The sequence below is a fragment of the Cariama cristata genome, unplaced genomic scaffold (assembly GCF_000690535.1).
Source record: "Cariama cristata isolate BGI_N322 unplaced genomic scaffold, ASM69053v1 scaffold19646, whole genome shotgun sequence".
NCBI lineage: Eukaryota > Metazoa > Chordata > Aves > Cariamiformes > Cariamidae > Cariama > Cariama cristata.
This window is the reverse complement of record NW_009621809.1, coordinates 68,124-84,819: the sequence shown is the minus strand read 5'-3', so window position 1 is coordinate 84,819 and position 16,696 is coordinate 68,124.

Here is a 16,696-nt window from a genome sequence, read left to right as displayed (position 1 = left end):
TGCTGCGCAGTGATGTTTAATGGATGTTCAATGTTGATATTAATACAGAGCCTGAGAAACTGAAGGAGTTGATTAGGGGACTCTGTTCCAATGGTTCACAGCACAAAAGTTATGCACTTATTTCTCTGAGGACACTATTAGTGGTGCTTCAAAGGTATGCTCAAAGCTGCGAAACAATGACTTTTGTGCCGCAGATGCCAATGAAATGCATTATCGGTGTGTTCTAGTAAATAAAGAGATTTTAGCTTTAATTCACAGAAAACAATGTTAGCTGAAATTGGTCATGTCACACTCATTGAAATGGTCAAGCTAGTTCCTCCTGGGAATTACTGTTTGCAGTTAAATGCACAGCTGGCAGGCGTCTTGGGGCCCAGACCCTCTCCCTGCATGCAAATGCAGTAGGTGCAGCTTAGAATTAGATTTTGTGTGTAATGATCTGACTTAGAAAAACACCCAACCAAATATTCAAAGTTTCGTCCAACCTTGAACAACAGATGGACTGTGATTGCCAGAGATATAGCTGAGAGAGAGACTATAGAGAAAATAAATAATGTTATTAGCAGAATGACTATTAAAAATTATGTAGCAACTCTCATTAGTTAGGATCAAAACGGATGTGTGAAAGTCCTTCAGGGACTGAAAAATCTAAGCAAAGAGCCAGGAAAATATTCCACAGACCATTAAAGGCTCTGAGGAAGCTGCTAAAACTCACCATATATGCTGAAAATTCAAGTGATTTAGATGGTTCATTTGGATGACGGAGGGCAAGTTGCAGAGCTGTGTGTCTGCTTGTGAGTGTGTACAGTAGTTGCCACTGCTTTATTAAAACAGTGGGACACAAGCAGCTGTGTATTCACTGGAGATTGTCACCTCCAGCACACGACTAGTTATGAGATCATCTCCAAATCCAAGAAGGGAGGGAGGATGGGGGCAATGAGTATGTTTTTTCATCCAGGAGAGGTGGGCAGCCTCAGGATCTGCAGGTTCATGGCTATGCAACTGCTTTGTTCCAAGCCACCATCACAGATCCAAGCAGCAGCAGCACATTCCTTGCACTAATGCTGAGCCTGAAATATCGCTAAGCATTGATTTAGAAAGGAAGACATGGTCTTAAGCATCCCTATCACCACTGTGCTGGCAGGCTTTTGTTGCCATTACATCTGGGCAATGGGAGCTGGACAAGACGTAAGGCAGAGCTTTTGAAAGCCAGGTACAGTTTGATTGCTTGGACTTGTCAAAACCTCACAGTTCATGACCCAACGTATTTACGGGAGTCCCTGCTGCCCAGCAGGACTCCTGTAAATACGTTGGGTCATCTCAGATGTGGGTGCTGAGTCTCACCTCCACCACCGCATCCTGGGCTGTGGGGAACCACAGCTGCTTGCCTGCTCACACTCTGGGCACAGCTTTGTCCCACAGCCTCATAAGTGGATGGGAGAGCCTGGACCAAGAATCAGTCACCAGGTATTTCACCATAATGAAATGTATATCCAGGTATTTTGGGAATAATAGTATCTTAGGTTAATAGCCGTTCATATCTTCCCTCACCAAGTTTATTTACTCCATGGCATAGTTACTGTGTCTTAAACAGAAATCACCCTCAAGATATCATCTAATTATCTCCTCATCATTCTGCAAATCTGTTTCATATTACCAATAATCTTATTACTACAACTGCAACATTCATTAAGCAAACAGAGGACAATAAAAATGCATACAATAATAGCAATCAAATGAAGTTTGAATCTCACAGTGAGTGATAGATTATTCTGAAGCAGATTGTTCTCATAGATTTTTGCTCATTATTTTCTGAGAAAGGTTTAAATAGCTCAAGAAAATCCTATTTCAATTACAGCATTCTTTTCTAGAGTCTGGCCATTTTACGTGACCTGATTACTACAAAATGGCACAGTCAGGAACAGAAATGGTCATGGAGCCCTCTCCTTGTGAGCGGGGAGACCTCTCAGCAGAGACAACATTGCTGGATTCCCATGGCAAATGCCAGTCCTCGCACAGGCCAGCCCAGGGAGCTGCTGGAGACATGGTGACGCTGAACTCTGTGACAGTGATCCAACACCTCTTGGGACTGTCAGGAGCTTCCAGGTGACATACTGGTTGGTCTTGCATGGGACTAGAAAGCCATCACTTTCTTTTTGACAGGTAGGGACTCCTGGTGTTGCACTGAGCGAAGCAAAACCACAGAGGAGTTCTGAGCCATCCATATTTAAAAGATTTGGGGCCTCATCCTCAGGTCATGGAAGTAAATGGAAATGCATTCATGAAGAGCAGAGGGCTAGATTTTCAAGCTGTTGTTGCCTACCAGCCGTGCTGGGTTATATTTAGCTCTGTTACACCTGCACAGAGCCACTTGAACATGTATCAAAACAATTCCCCTCCCGAGCTTTGATCCATACTGTCTAGTCCAACAACAGATCATAATTTGTCTCACTGGTAAAACAACTGCTGACAAATGTAAGGGGTTTTTTTCAGCTGCAAATGCATGAAAATATATTTGGAACATTTTATGGGTACATTGCACACCTGATGGAAACATTTATGACTGCTTCCTCTCAAAAATATCCTCATCCAACTTCATGATCAACTCTACTCTTATACTTGATGTTCATTCTGGCCTGGAAAATTTTTTTCTTAGTGTCACAGATGAGTTTGTGACCTCTTTGGTATGCTCAGCCAAATGGCTAAAAAAGAAATTCAGCCCCTGCAGTAAAGTAGGTCCCATTAAATCAATGAGGGGATGTGTGTGCATGCGTGTATGTGCAAATTACTGTGTGAGAGTGGGCCAAGGGAGAGAGAGGTGCCTGGATTTAGTCTGGACTCAGGAGACGTTACTGGTCATTGCCTTTTTGTGCTGGCCCAGCCCCTTTCTAGTTTGTATTCCTCCAAATAATTGAAATACCTTTTTGTTTTGATATGCAAGTTTGCATTTACCTCAATAATTCAGTATTACTTCTGCAAATATATATAGAAATAAAGAGGTACCCAGTTACATTTTTCAGTCAAGTGGGCAAAGGGATAACAAATAAAGGGTTTTAAAAATACAGACCTCTCCTGGATCAATAAAGAAAGAATAAAATGGGAAGTTGGAGGATAATTTCCCACCCCGGCTGATATAACTGGCTGTAAATCTCTTGTCCTTTTCCCATTCATGTTGTGTGACCCTCCTGTCTGGGCTACGCTTGCCTATGACTATGTCCCTGTGGAGACATACATCACAGATGATGTATGCTGCCAGGCTGAGGAGAAACAAGGAGGGTCCTAGGCCACAGGGGCTTCCACTGTGCTGTTAGAAGTGACACAAGTCTTCTGGTGTGTGAGGAGGATCACGAGGTCGAGGCTTCCCCTCTGCCCAGTTCCCCCATAACCCACGTCCCGCGTTGCATGCTGCTGGCATTTGTTCTGCTGCGGTGCTGTCTGGGCTCAGTCAGGAGAGGCAAAAATGTAATCAACTTTAAAAAAAAAACAAAACAAAAAAACCCAAATGAGTGCCTCTGGTTTAGTGTTTGCTACGTGGTTAGGAGTGATCTGTCAGCCCAGTGCTCTACCTGGCTGCAGGTCCCACTCAGGACTCCATTTCATCCTCCTCCTGCCTGGTGATGGGGTACCCTTACCCTGTCTGGAGCTGCTGAGGAGAAGAGATGTTTCTTTTGCCGAGAGAGGAGTTTCTGATCGCCAACACCCTCACACTGCTTCATGGGGGCTGCCCAGGACGCAGAATTTGTAGGAGATCCCTTTCTACCCAACCCTCGTCGGGGCTGCAGGAGGAAGCAGGGACAGATTGATACCTCACCAGCTCAGTGTGATTTGCAAGTTTAGAAAATAACTGTGAGAAACTGGAAATCAGTAACGTGGTTCCTCCTGGCCATTCTGGTGGTGGGAGGGAAGCTAAATGGCAGACCTTGGGAACAGGGTTTGCCCTCAACCTCCTCTGATGTCTGCAAGCAAAAGGCGAGTGTTTTCCAAGCTGGCAGGAGTGAATGTGACAGCAAAGGAGAAATGAGAGAGGAAGGAGAACGAAGGGCCGTGCAGAGAGGTGACACCCCCGAGGGCAGAGCTGGCTAGCTGAGACCTTGGCCCGTTTGCAGCAGTGTGCGTTATTTGTGACAGAATGCAGGCAGCAGTGAGGCAGTAAAAGGCTTTTTATTTAAGGTGCTGACACTTCAGGAGAAAATGAGAAAAAGACAGGTGCTAAAAGAAAAATACATTGCTTTTCATTCTTCTGTCCTCTCGCTTCTTCCTTAAATTTTATGGGATGAACTTGCTCAATTTAAGTACTTGTCAGCAAAGGTCTGACAGGACAATCAAGAGCCATCCACAGTGCCGGCTGGGAAAACTGCCTGGAGGCCAAGTGCTGGCAGCCACCTCGGCACTGCCTGGGGGGAGAGCACTGCTCCCCTCCGCCTTCTCCCTTCTCCCCACGCATGCCGGGCAGCAAACCTGGTGCACGACCTCCTGCATCCCCTTTATCGAGTCCTGCAAGCCCCCGGGCCACAGGAGCATGCTCTGTGTTCAAGAATGGGTGAGCATGTTACTATAAACACGGGACTCAGATCTAGCTCTCCAGAGAAGTCACAAGGCTGGTGAAAATTAATTTGTTGTTACTGGCAAAATGGCAAAAAGGTGGCTCTGGGACTATTTTATACAGACTGGGACCATGCCACCTGGCAACATTTGTAGCGGCACTACTTTAGTAGCCTTCACAAGAAGCTCTTGCAGATGTTAGCCTCCATCCTTGTTTACTGGTGGGCCAAGCAAGGCAGGCAGGTGTGTTGCAAAGTCTCCTGCGAGGGCATTCAGGATGGTGCTGTTACAGCTAGAGAGGAGAGGAAAGCCTGGCTGACTGCCCGTCCTCAGACACATCCTCCTGTCTCTGTAGATATGTTTCAACTTGCCAGTTTACCTTGGAAGCATTCAGATCTTGTCTCAGACAATGTGGATCTCTGCTCTGACCATGAATGTTTCCATATCATCCTCCCCGGCAGGTTTCTCTTCAGGGCTCAGACCCAGAGCAATGCTCTCAACAACGGCAGAGCTGAAAGGAAGAGCTGACGCGACGCATCTTTGGCAGGAACAGCAATGACAGCTGCGATGGGCAAAGGTGCTGCCCAGGACACAGAGCTGCTGCTGCCACCTGTGTCCACTGACTTGGCTGGGCCTCCCAGGAAACTGCATCTTCATGGAAAAAAATGAACTCTGAACATAATATTTTTAGCCTGGTTTCCTAAGGAAATGAAGATTCTGTCATTTCATGTCTGCCCATCTGTCCCCATCAACCTTTGAATCTGCTGGCTACTTGCAAATGAGTTTGATGGAGCATTAGAAGTCTCAAAAACATTTAGATTTCTAATTGTGAAAATGGGTAGCTAGGAAGAGAAGTGGAAGGTAATGCATGAATCTCCCTCTGACAGAAGGGAAGGAAGGGAGGACTCAGCAGTCACCTGTTCTGTTTGAAAGCTCCTTATAAACCTCAGCACATGGTAGTTCTTGCCGCAAACATGGTGGGTAGAGAAGTCCCAAAGGGAATGAGCTAGTTTAAATGAAGCAGAAACTGCAGCCTGTCAGAGACACCCCAGATGTGAAACTGAAAAGTCAAGGCTTTATTCAATGCACAGAGCAACTTGTTTCACTCTTAGCCTCCTTTTCTCTGACAGGTTTCCAGGAAGCTTGTAAGAAAACATAACAGAAAAGGAGGAAATCTGCCTTGCTGTGAAGATGGATATTCGGTTTTGTTTCATGTTTTACCTACCAGTTGAGGGTGCCTGTGTGTCTGCATGTATACATGCGTGTGTGTGCTCACTTAAAGTTTATTTAGCCATCAGAAGGCACTGAAGTACTAAGCGGCTTTCTGTGCATACTGGTTTCAAATATGTACGGCCAACTCCAAGCACCGACTGTCGCTATGAAGACTTTGCCTGTGCGTTTTATTCCCTTCTCTCACCCTTTGGCTGCCTCTGCTTTTCCAAATCATATGCTCCTTATGGCAGGGTTTATTTCTCCCGTTATGTTCCTGGCATGCACTTTGAGTATTGCTGTGAACAGCTAGCAAAAGCCAAAGCAAGATCCCTAGTGCCACCAGTTCTCCTGTTTAATACCTCTTGAAATAGCCACCACCACCTTTGACTGAAGGGGTTGTCTCTGGGGAGTTGAGCAGGGGGAGATGGTGGCCCAAAGCTTAGACTCTGTGACCTCTCTCTGACTGTATCTGCTGGCAGTACAGCTTTCATGCCCCTGGGCATGCCCTTGGGCCACCAGCTCATTTCCTGGTAAAGAGCTGAGCTCTGTCAGAGGGCTTCGCTATCACAGCCGACACAGGCTTCCCTCTGAGCAGCCAGCTCCGGACGATCTCCTCACTCCCAGTGACAGCCACTTTGAATTTCAGAACTGAGAAGACCAAGGGTTTACCTGAGGATGGGAGAAATCACAGGGAATTAAGCAGTCAAATGGAAAGTGCAGTTTCTTACAAAGAAGTGGTCAGTGGTCAACCTTTGCAAATCAACAGCAGATGCAGGGTAGCAGAGAGAGGGTGGCTGAGGCACGGGGGGGACCCTGGGGCAAGCAAGGGCCCTGTGTGGTGAGCTCTGGGGTGGCAGCAGCCTCTGCCACTGCTGGCTGGGGACAGGCTGACTGCTTTGTTTGGCGTGGGTTAGCAGGCTGATAAAATCATAGCTGAGCTGGCATAATCCTTCCACTTCTGTCTGATGCAAATGAACAAGACCACACTCCCCCTGAGCAGGGAGGGAGTGAAAATTTTAGTAAATGTAGCTTGTTAGGTGGTCTGGTTTTGGTCTCTGCAGGAAAAGAGCTCAGCCGTGACTCTTTAGAGGGCCTCTGGGGAAGAGCCTGATAATATAATGGAATAATGAGTGTTGAGCTATGAAAGCACTTCATTACCAACATCCTCACCCCATGCAGCCCCAGTCTGCTGCAGTTATCAAGTTCTTCTGACAAGAAAGGTCACTGTGATATTATCCTGCCTCTGAAACAGGGCGGTTGCATTTCAGTGGGAGGATCCTCGCTCCCGTGTGGGCACAAAGCATTAGCAGATACCCCAAAGCAAAGGGAGAGCTGTGCTTTGGGATGCTGCTCAGGGGCAGACCAAGGTATTTCACTGCTCTGAAGAACTGAAGTTGTTGCCCTCTGTCCCTCCGTTCAACCTGCCAAGGCCCCACTGTGTTGCAGAGGAAGCCGACGGGTAGATTTCTCTCTCCTAAACCTAATTCTCAAAATAGTCACTACTCTCCTTCCTAAGTTGGTAGTTACTTCCCTTCCTGACCAGGTGGAGCCTTGAATAGATGGAGGTATCTTTGAAGGCAATGGTGCTAATTTGATGTGGGAGTTGGACCATGAGAGATGAGTGCTGCTGCTACACTTCCCAAACTGTGAGCTGCCAAGCGTAGGTGCCTGGCACGGCAGGGAGGCATTGTCCGTGTGAGGCAGCCTCGGCCCTTCCCTTCCCAACTGAGACAACCTAACAAGGGCACAGCAAGCCCCTGCTCTGCCACGGGCGGCTTTTGTGATGTGGAGTTGTTCAAATCCCTCTGTTCTCCGTTTCCTCTGTGGTGAACTACAGTTAATGAGCCTTCCCTTCTCTTGCTTGCGATCTGCTTTGTCTAGCTGGATTGCAGGCTCCTGTGGGTGCTGTAGCATCTCCCCTCGTGCCAGAGAGCCGGACCCCAAGAAGTGAGCAGCAGCCTGCAAAGCACCGTGGAGTCTGCAGCAGGAGGGCTGGGCAGCTCGGGAGCTGCAGGGAGCAACAGTGCACTGGGGGGTTAAAATTCAGTCCTCACGTGGCTTAACGCAAACCTGGCGTTTTATGCACAAATCTCTCCTGAAGTCAGGCTGCTCTCTTTCTGCAGCACAGGGCCTTCCATGATGGCATCTCTAGCTCAACCTTGAAGGAGCAGCCGGCTCCTTCGATTCCTGTTCTTCTTCCCCTTCCTCATAAAGGCACTGAGCAGCTGAGCCCTCTGTCCCGGTGGCCATGCTCCCGAGGCTTTCCCTGCTGTGGCTGCCCCAAGAGAGGCACCTGCTTTCTCCCCTGCCACCGAGCAAGCTCTGCAGACTTCCATTTTTAGCACTGATGAATCACGTTGCCTCTGCTGATGGCAGGGAGCAGAGACCTGAGCAGCCCCTACCACCGGCATTTGCTGCTAAAACAGAGAGGTTTCACTAAGCAGATGCGGACGGTTGGGTGGGCGGCTGTGCCTGGCGGCATGGGCAGAAGTAGGCAAGAAGAGGAGACTTTTAATTGAAAGGATTTTAATCCCTCATGGTGCTGAACACGCCACTGTACAGCCTTCGCTCCCTTCATTTGCCTTGGAGGGGTTGCCAGCTTGTGCACCCCCGGCCAGCTCTTTCCCCCTTCTGCTCTCAGCTTTGCCCCACAGACTTCATTTGCAGGAGCAGGCAGGTCATAAGCACTGGTAATGCAAGTAATTTAACTCGAAATGTGGCAAAAATAGGCACAGCCTCCGAGTTCTGAGTTTAGTATATCACCAAGATTCTTCACTTCCTCAGCCCTTAGTGACAGGGAAGAGGCCAAGGAATTTATGTCGGTACCAATGAGGTTTTTAACAGACAATTCTGTTTTATGCTTCTCCATTCAGACCCTTCATTTGGTTCCTAACTGCAGTTGATATTTTAGACAGGACCTCTTTGGGGTCAGGAAGGACTCCATCCTGAGAACTGCAGGAGATTGTTTGTTGTTGCTACAACCCAAAGTCTGTTGCTAAAGCACAGTCATCTTGGGAAGAACCATCAGCTAGAAAAATATGCCACCTGGCAGGACGTTTTAGGTGCTTCCTTATATTTGACTGTCTTGATAGGTACAACTGATAAATCATGTAAAAACAGCCAATACAGACAATTGCAATATGTAACACCTTACCCAACAAAATAATCACATTTTAAAAATATCTTGCTTACATTTTTTGTGATAGTTTCGTTCTAGGTTAATTAATTTAAAACTAATTGATTAAAATTAAAAAGTTGTTTTCCTCTTTGGTCTACTCTTTTGCTTTTCCTCTGCTAGGACAGCTGAAAGCACTTTTGTCCATTCCTCTTCATTTATTTTTATACATTTGGGGTAGTTTTTATACCTTTACATCTGTTATACGCTGATCTTTGGGTGTTCAGCCTGGGACACCTGCAGCCCAACTCTAGTTGCACACTCAAAACTGTGTAGAAAATGGATGTCTGATTTGTTATTGCTGGCCCAAGGATACAAGTGCAACGAGAAAGCACTAATATCAGTGCGCCGTTGTGCCTGCCAGGTTTCCCAAAGCCTTTACAGCTGAGCACTGAAAACCTGAAAGGCTGCATTTCATACTCAGTTTTGTTTGTTTATTTACTGGGGGAAGGTGGGGGCTAAACTACTGCAATGTCTCTATACATTTCAATCAAATCACAGACTTCTACACGTTAAGTGGCTCCAAAAGGGATTAATGGTGTTAGAGTACATGCAGTTCCCAAGGCTCCCGCAGGAATCAATCCCTCCCATGACAGACAGAAAAACCTCCTCATAGTCAGGTTGAGATACTGGTTGTGTTTGTAATGTTTTGTACAGTGCTTCTGATCAGAAGCCAGATAATCATTATTATCAGTGGTTTTGAAAGAGCATTTCCAGTACCTCATAGCTTAAAGGCCAGCCACCTGCCAGTTCTTCTCTTTGTCCTTCGTCCTTCAGCTGGGGATGGGGTTGGTGAGAGGTGTCCAGCCCCGCTCCTGACACAAGCAGACACAGCCGCTTAAAACACACAACATGATTTTTTTTATTTGTTTAATCAGGTTACATTCCACAACTGACAGTTTACTTATTTATTTTTTAATTTTCCATGAACAAGTTGTTTAGTTAGTTACCAGACAAGATTTTAATTGATGGAAATACAGTATTCTGTGCCAATCTGGATAAAACCAAAACCAAACAAAATCAAAACAAAAGGAAAATTGTAAGATGTAGCCGGTTTTTCAGCAAAGTCCTGTGATGCTTTCTGCGACTTTTGTCTTTCAAAGTTACAGGATTTTTTTCATTCCCCGTATTAGTTCCCTCATCTCAATGCTGCCACTAAAATGATCCTTCAGGGCCATGGTCCTGCAAACACCAATGCATGTACACAAACACCCGTGTGTCCACAGATTAGCACCTTGGAGTAATGGAACAACAAGTTTGGGTTTGTTTTATGTTTAAACAACTTCTCTTCACCTCTTCTGCAACAGATTACAGGAAGAAATGGAAAAGTACAATACACTTGATAAGATGTCATATTACGTGTGAAATCAGCCATCACACTCACATCTTACTAGAACGACCTGACACAATAGTCAGTTGTTGTTGATGTGTTGTTAGCACCGATGGCCACAGGAGCCACTTTGCCTCTTGCAACAGCACAGAAGTCCGAACCTCGCAGGACTCGAAGTGCAACCCTGGATCACTTTGGACAATTGGATGTAACTACCCAAAACTCATTAAACTCTGTGCAGATTGGCTAAGAAGTGCCCACTTGACTGAGCAGCTGCATACACAGTTCAAATATCCTTGACAATGCCCGAAACATAATCAGAAATGGACATGTTTTTGGATTTTCAAAATATGCTGAAGTTTAATATATTTTACTGTAATTCCCAATCTAGTAAAGCAATTAGGCATGTGCCTAGCTTTAAGCATGGCAATAGTGTCATTAATGGGACAGTCATGCTTGAAATTAGGCAAGTGCTTACATGCTTTGTGGGATCAAAGCTCTGTAGCAGCGCTCTGATGAAGTCAGGATCCTGAGTGTCCTAATCCTGGCTTTCTCATTTACAGCCACTGCACATTTGGATAAAGCAGTTACAGTCTGGATTTTAAAAGTACTGAAAACAGAAGGCCCCACCTGCAGCTAGCAGAAGTTGTGAGGGGGCATCACACCATTAAACATCAAGTCTTTTCCCAAGCTTTTGGCTTCCCATCTCTAAAATGGCTATAATACCTACCTGCCTCAGACAGGTCTGATGCGAATAATAAAATTTTCTGAAGAGAAAATATGGCAGATAAATGCAACCTATCAATGCATTTCTCTGAATATGCCTGAGTATTGTGGCATTCTAGGTCTTTTCTAATACATGTATACTGCACTTAGAGGAAACATAAACATCTGGCCAAGATGCATCTGCATGAAAAACAACTTGTACCAGTTACATTATTTTACTTGGGAATGTCCTAGCAAAGTGCTGACATACTTCAATTCGCGGGCATTTAAGTGAATTATTATCCTAAGCCTCCCAAACTGTCAATTAGAGATAGTGGTGATTGCAACTTTTGTCATCACCAAAAGATGGTTATGGGAGATTTTTCATTTATTCTGAGAAAAAAAGATGCTTTTCCTTAAGGAAAAAAGGACCGATGAGGGAGTCAAGGAAGGGGAACTCTCCAAAAACTTTTGGCCTGTGTGGTAGCTCATGGCTAGGGTGAATATTACTTGTGGCAGAAGAAATCCTAAAGACCAAATATCTGCATGAGATGCACCTACTGTGGATGGAGGAGAGACCAGTGAGTCTGATTTCTCACTGACCCTTGTGCAAAATGCTAGTGCCTTCACACAGGTGCCTGCACGTATTTGCCATAGGACTGTGTGATGGCACAAGTGTGAGGCAGCGAGGAGTCATACCCACACTCTGAACCGGCCGAGTGGTTGAGGAGCAGCACAGCGGGAGCTTGCAAGGCAAGGTGATGCTCTAGCTCTCTGAGGGGAGACGGCCGGCCGTGTGAGCTCCACCCGTCCTCCTGCCTACCCCTGAGGGTCGCCCCGGTGCCAGGCATTGCTGCTGTCCCATGGGAGTCTGTGCATTCCCTCCCTGCTGCAGGGTCACAGGGGAGGTTATGGCTTTCATTAGCAGGTGGGACAGTTTTTTTCAAGAGAAAGAGGAAAATTATACAAGAGTGCAAGCACAGCACGGGGATGAGGGGCCAGGCAGGCCCCTCTTGGAAAGCTACACCCTTGGCAAAGTCAGCCCCACAGGGAGGGCAGTACGCATGGTTGGACATGCAGGGTTGCTGTAAAGAATGGGAAAGAAAGATAAACTGGGACAGAGTCACCCTTTAGAGCCTTCTCCCATGTGATGTTGCACATTGACTTTATCACCTTTTAAAATGAAGTTTCCTTTGACAGTAAAACTCTGAAAAGTCTGCAAAACCCTCATGGGGGACAGTGAGTCGACAGCTAAAAGAGCAGCCTTTGAGAGTCCCACATCCCAGGGCCCTCCCCATCGCTCTCACAGAGAGGGAGGGCAGGAAGGCGATGATGAGAACTTAGGAACATTCGGAAAAGTCTTGCAGAAAATGGTGCTGCATCTTTAAAACTGATTTATTCTCAAGCTCCTCCTCATTTCCAGAGTTCACTCTTAAAGCCTTTATTTCTTTTTCACAGACATCTCAAATAACAAAACAGTCACATATGCAATAGTTGGTATGGAATGGGATTTAGAGAAAAATGTCTTTACAGAAAGCATCTCTATATTTTCACACAGAGGGAGGAAAAGGAAGAGAGGGAGAGAGAGACATATCTGACTCCTCAAAAAAGGGAAGGGGAAGAGAGGAATGTGAGAATGAAACAGTACAGCTTGGTCAAGGTGGTACCATGCTGAAAAATAACTTCTGATCCCTGGAACTCAGCTTTAACTTCCACTTTCTGGCTAAAGTCTTTCCCAAAGTACTGGTACACAGTATTGAATCTTTACTTCACAGGTCCCTGCAGGCCAGCTGAAGTCCCTCTTGTCATAACTTTCACAGTATTTTTAAAAATAAAGTTGTTCTGAGAGATGGGTGAAGATTGTCAAGTCACTGACTAAAATTTAGCTGTAGAAATAAATAGTAATGACCATATGTTGGCACAACGTCCTAAGTTCACTTAGGAGTTTTAAGAAATCATTTTAATTCTCCCACTCATCTGATTGTGTTTGTGTTATTCAGGTAAAATACGGGAATATACAAGAGCTCCAAAGTTCTCATATTGGATTAAATTGCTGGTCCTTCCAGACAGACTCACTATCAATATGTGATTCTAAACTATGGCTCTGAGAGACTCTCACCATGAGATGGAGACGTATGTTCAGCCTTGTCAAAGCAGCTTTCTGAATAATAGTGACAGTTCGCTCTCTTGTTGAGTCCTCAATTTAGTTTTTCTGAGGACAACCATAATCCCAACAATAAGGGATGAAATTGCAATCTCTTTAATCTTCCATGTAAGCTGTTTGTAAAGCAGTTATTAACATTGAAAAAAAATATGAAACTACCCAAACTGTACCTTAGAAGAGAATTTTTTGATTATCACTACCAGTTAGATGACTTTTTTCAGGCCAGTTTGGGGATGTAGCTAGAAAGTAACCTTTGAACAGCTCAGCCATTCGAACTTTTAGGATGTAAATTCACTCTTTGAACTGCTTCAGCAATGCCCAGGACTGACAGAGAAAGGTGAAGAGTTCAGACCAAAGATCTCTGACCTCCAGCACTGGGACCACCCAGTAGTCTGTGCCTGGAGACCACCACGAGGAACTCACCTCAAATGCAATTTCCAGGGATTGGGGCAAGCCCTATCCTTTGCAGCCATGTTGCAACTGGGAGGGCAAGGCTGCTGTGAACATCTCCTTTTGCTCCAACAGTCTTCCACAATTAACACCTGTGTTTTGCACGGTGAGCCAGGCCATGCACCTGAAGCACAGGGCCATGGCTGATCTCCATGTGCATGCTCTTTTGCACTAGGTCCCTGATTCATCTCACCAGGATTTAAGATCTTTTAAGATCTTGGGACTATCCAAGATAGATGAGTGGGCACTCTATGGAGCAAAAGGGAGCTCCTAAAGCTGACTTAGATGTCAGTTTTACTGATTTACCACCTAGAAGTGACTGTCTCCATTAACTATACAAGAAACCAAGGGAGATGAGCCCACTAACATAAAGAGCTCAGTTAAGTGCCAAAGATTAATGGGGACAAATGCAGGTCAGAAAATTCAGACCTTTGTGTACCTTGACTTTATACACAAAGGTGCTCCTCACAAACATACACCTAGTGCAGAAGAACAGCATCCGTACAAAGGGCCTTTTAAAAAAAGATAAGTAGTCTATTGAGAGCTAATGTTGGACAGAAATTCTGCCATGATTTTTTCAGTCCATTTCTTTTCCTTAAAAAAGCCCTTGAGACCCAGTCCTATGACTGGATAGAAGTGTGTGGATGTGCGTGCCGCTGACTTTAGTGTGGTACCCCTCCTCGACTGGCGCAGTGGCAGAATGAGCATTTTCCTGGGAAACAGTACTTTTAAATTTGTTTGTATTTAAATCTGAGATACATGAGGATTGTGAAAAAGAAACAGTCCTTTGCCTGAAATTCTGTACACCAACCTCAGGTTATTTCAGGCAGTCATGAAGCTATGGACATTTTTCATAAATTTACAAATATATATACATATATATACATATATACATGTATATGTGTGTCAGCCTATGGGCTAGATTATTTACCACTGCATTATTTGAGCCACACAAAAGTATAATTGTTGTTTTTTACAAAAAGAGATTGGTATAAAGTTGAAGTGGCTTAGCAGTGCCTGTTCCCGTGTCTATGCAAAAGAACCTTATGTGGGCTGACATGTAAGTACAGCCCCCTTACCTAAGTTCCCTCATCACATATACACATAAATAGGACTCAGTTCTTACAGTTGTTAATGAAGCAAATTTCCCATTGATTCCAATGACCTGTAATCAAAGGGAATTTCACCTGAGAACGAACTGAAAGTTCAAGCCCATTTTAGGTACACTTCACAGCTTTGAAAGTTGTAACGTCTGTCATACTAGGCCTCAAAATGCTTTAAAATAATCTAAGTTTCTGCAGAAAAATGTGTTAAAAAGTCCCCAAATATGCTTTTCTGTGTAAGTAGGGGAAATTTTGTCCTGCAAAAGATCAAACAAGAAGTACATGAATATAAACACTCTAAGTGATGGAAATTGCCAAGTAAAAATAGTAACAGTTTAAATTAGATGTCTGTGATTGTTGGTGGTGCCCAGGAGTTATAAATAATTCAGTACACTCTAACTGAATAGTCTAAGGCTGCACTTTTATTTTATTGTTCTGATTACTCAAACCTTTTTCTTATGATCTATATTGTTAATGAATAACCCTTCATAAAAAAATACAGCCTTATGCTCTACAGTCAGATGAAAAGTATTCTTGAGATAAAATGTCACAAAACCTTAAGGAAATTAGGAGCATTTTTTTTTTTTTTTTAAATATGTAGGCACCAAAGACATTTAGTGCTCTACTCCTATTTAGCATCTAAGGAGGAATTGGATGCCAAGGCTCTTTTGTGTAGCTCACCCCAGGAGACTGAGCTGTACCATACCTGATTCTTTCCCCTTGGTGTCTACATCACTTTGAAACTGGGGCAAAACCCGCAGGTCACACAGCTTTTTGAAGACTTGACTCTTTATCTCATCTACGTCAGAATCACTGTTACTGTTTGGGTATTTCTGACCAACTGGCAAAATAACAAGGCCACTTGAAGGAATTGCCTTTACAGAGAATTTCCTGAGCCCGGCTGCCACAGGCAGGGCTCGGAGACGCAGGGATGTGATGTTCCCTGCTGTGCCGAGCAGCATAGTCTTTGTGCTGCCAACAGCCCGCACGAGCCCTTTGCAGAGCACAGAAATAAGGCTCAGGCGTTGTCCTGCCATGGCACTGCCTCTCGGCACAGCAGGAGTTTTACACTAGGGAATCATAAACTTTTCTGATTTGGAGGTGATATGGTGCAGTTTTTTCTCTTGTGACTGAGGCCATCTGTGTTAGACAAGCACCTTGCAACAGCGGCTTGCAAGAACCACTCTTGTGAATACCAAGGCTGTCCTTCTGATGGGACTTCAGGTTTTGCTTCTTAGCCTTATGCACTCAGAAAGTGACACCCGTATGTATCGCACACGAGTGGTTAGTGCCAGGGCCTGTGGCATTAGGAGGCAGTAAGGACTTGTGGACACAACCGTGTTTTCGGAGGTAGGATGGCTAGCTCAGGACTGACTGGATCAGAAGTAACTCTGTAGAAACCCTGTATTGAAGAGCACTGATGGTCAGCTCTGGAGAGTCTTGCTGCAGTGTTTCAGGATGGTTCTGCCCTGAGCTGTTCACTGTCTCCCTTTCTGCTGGATGTATCTGCCTGAAGGCAAAATAGGCAGAAAGAAACATGTATTTGTGACTCAGCTGCTTCTGTTCCCTGCACCTCTGGGATCAGAATGACATTGGCAACTCTTTCTTAAATATCCAAATACATTTTGATGATGAATACCCAATTCGTCCCAGTTGTATTGCACTTCCCCACATCTCTTAAGCAGATAGTTTCCGTGCGATCTGCACACACAACCTAACACGGACACAGATGGCATCTGAATTGCATTGCAACTCCTGAGTTAAGTATAAAAGAATAGAAAACAAACTATTATGCTGCATTTTGCCATGTATTTTCTCTCTATATAGTACACATATTTACAGGTTACTAGCACCCACATCACATGGGGTGTGCATGTGTGTGTGTCTGAGGAAGGAGGGGAGTGAGGGTGTCCATATGTATACACCCTACTCAAGACAACTTTTAAAGTTGCTTTCTGCCAGTCTGCAAGAGTGTTAATCAGTGAAAGAAAAATATAAAAATGCAGTTCTAGAAGGGA